At 53.6% G+C, this 2,793-nt stretch overlaps 1 protein-coding gene across 1 annotated transcript in view; it reads right to left on the minus strand.

The window, feature by feature from the left end:
- INPP5A (inositol polyphosphate-5-phosphatase A) overlaps nucleotides 1–2,793 on the minus strand; it is a 188,248-nt gene that overhangs the window by 159,700 nt on the left and 25,755 nt on the right. The window lies entirely within an intron of this gene.

Genomic DNA, 2,793 nt, shown 5'->3' on the forward strand with positions numbered 1-2,793 from the left:
GGGGGGGGGGGGGGGGGGGGGGGGGGGGGGGGGGGGGGGGCAGGGGCGAGGGGCGGGGTGGGGGATGGGGGGGGGCAGCACTGGGGGCAGCGCTGGGGCAGTGCCTGCATGACCCAGGGAGGCTGTGGCTGAGCCAGCGAACAAGCCGCCCCCAGGCTTTCGTCAGGAGGCTCCTGGTTCCATGAAAGGCAGGGGTAACCAAAAGTGGCCCCATCCTAGATTCCCTCTGGGCCTCAGTTTCCTCATCTGTACAGTGATATTGTGGGGCACCTTCCCAAAGTGGAGCCAGACTCCAGTGGAGCCCACGGCCTCCCCAGGCCTCTGAATGCTGTGCATTGAGGGTTGACAGCTGGGCTAAGGGTGAGGGAGTCCCAGCTGGCTGGCTTTTCTCTGCCTCTGCTCATCTGGGAAAGCTTCCTCCCCTGCCTCAGTCTCCACATCCTATGACTGGGGTGGAATGGAGTCATTAAGTTCCCATACAGCTCCATCAGGACTGCAGGAGCAGAGCCTCCTTTTACAGAAAAGGAAACTGAGGCCCTGGAGGTTAAGTGATATACCCAAGGTCACACAGGTGCCAATAGTCACAGGAAAGACTGAACACATGTTCTGACTGTAGCAGCAGTGCTCTCTTCACTGTTCTGTGCCTCCCCAGGCTTTCTCGGCTGACCCTGGCCATGAGGCAACATAGCAAAGTCCACTGGCCCCTTCCAACCCCATCATCAAGAACCAATGTGCTTGCAAACAAAAATAATGCAGCTAGAATTAGAAAGGAAACAGGAAACTGGGGGGGGGGGGTGTTACATTGAGTTTTCTCTGATAAAGGCCTCATTTCTCAAATGCATAGGGAACTGAGACAAATTTATAAAAATAAGAGTCATTTCCCCATTGATAAGTGGTCAAAGGATATGAGTAGATGGTTTTCAGAAGAAATCAAAGCTATCAACGGTCACATGAAAAAATGCTCTAAATCATCATTGATTAGAGAGATGCATATTAAAGCAACTCTGAGGTACCACCTCAGACAGATCAGTTTGACCAGTATGACAGAAAAGGGAAATGACAAATGTTGGGGGAGAGTGGGAAAAATCGGGACACTGATGCATTGTTGGTGGAGTTAAGAACGGATCCGACCATTCTGGAGAGCAATTTGGAACTATATTCAAAGGGCTATCAAACTGTGCATGCCCTTTGACCCAGCCATGCCGCTGCTAGGGCTATATCCCAGAGAGATCCAAAATAAAGGGAAGGGACTTATTTGTACAAAAATATCTACAGCAGCTCTTTTTGTGGTGGCAAAGAATCGGACATTGAGAGGATGCCCATTAACTGGGGAATGGCTGAACAAGCTGTGGCATATGGTTGTGAGGGAATACTATGGTGCTATAAGAAACGGTGAGCAGGGTGCTTTCAAAAAACCTGGGAAGCCTTTGTGAATGGATGCAGTGAAGAGAACACTGCCCAGTAACAGCAGCAGGGCGGGATGATCCAATCATGCAGTGATGATGCACTTGGCTCTCCTCAGCCAGGCCAAAGGACTCCCGATGAAGCCGACTGCTTTCACTTCCTCTCTTTTATCTTTTCCTTTTATTTGAGTCTTCTTGTACAAAATACCTAGTATGGAAATGCTACGGAACTGCCATGTGTAACCTCTGACTTGACCATCTCAAGGAGGGATAGTATTCGGAACTCAAAACTTTAAGTAAAAATGCTTTTAAAAATCTTTTAAAGGGTATTGAATTTTTTTTTACATGTACTTGGGAAATAATGAAATAAATAAAAAGAATTTTTAAAAAACTGGTGTGCTAGCCACCTCTGGAGTCTGTGAGACCCAAGCCACTACAAGGCCCGGCCAAATGCTGCTGGAGCACGGAGGCAAGGCACAGCGCCTCAGTCGCTCCAGGGCTTGGAAAGTCTGCCTGGGGTTTGGGACCTAGAGGAACAGCGCCATCCCTGAAGGGCACCAATGGGAGGCCCAACCCGCCTCCAGAGCCTGCTTCCCCTCACACCTCATCACTGTGCCCCACTACGCCCCACTGGCCAGGTCAGGCTGTCTTGCAGGACACTCCCACAAGCGCTTCTACCCCTCCAAGGGTGCAGGCAGCCACAATGGGAGCTGGGCCAGTTCCCCAGCCCACAAGGTGGAGCAATGTCTCAGGCGATGCCGCTCTCATCTCATTCCCAGGAACTCACGAGCCACTGGATAAACCTGGCTCCGCGGCCTCTGTCCCAATGTCCGGGCCCAGAGACGCCGCCCTGGCACGAGGAAAGCCTGGCCACACCTGCCTGGCAGGAACTCGCCCACCCCCAGCCTGTCTTTTCTGTAGTGGAGAGGCTGAGGGAGAAGTGGGTAGATACAGCCAGCAATGGGTGGGCAGGCCTCTATCTCCCAGCCACCAGGAGCAAAGGAGAGCTACATGACGATGCCTACCTAGCATGTCAGGGCTGGCTACATCATTGCCTTGGAACCTGAGCTGGTCCCAGCCCTCCACTGGGACAGGAGGGGCCTCAGGAGACTGGCCTAAAGGACAAGAGGGTCCTCTGCTGACCAGCCCACAGGATGGGGTCTGACTGGCCCACAGGAGAGGGTCCTCTGCTGACCAGTCCACAAGATGGGGTCTGACTGGCCCACAGGAGGGGGTCCTCTACTGGTCAGCCCACAGGACAGGGTCTGACTGGCCCACAGGAGGGGGTCCTCTGCTGGTCAGCCCACAGGACAGGGTTTGACTGGCCCACAGGAGGGGGTCCTCTGCTGGTCAGCCCACAGGATGGGGTCTGACTGGCCCATAGGAGAGG

This window comes from Petaurus breviceps, unplaced genomic scaffold (genome assembly GCF_028583685.1).
Source record: "Petaurus breviceps papuanus isolate PSGF00001 unplaced genomic scaffold, PetGlider_PUasm1.0 490, whole genome shotgun sequence".
NCBI classification, from domain to species: Eukaryota; Metazoa; Chordata; class Mammalia; order Diprotodontia; family Petauridae; genus Petaurus; species Petaurus breviceps.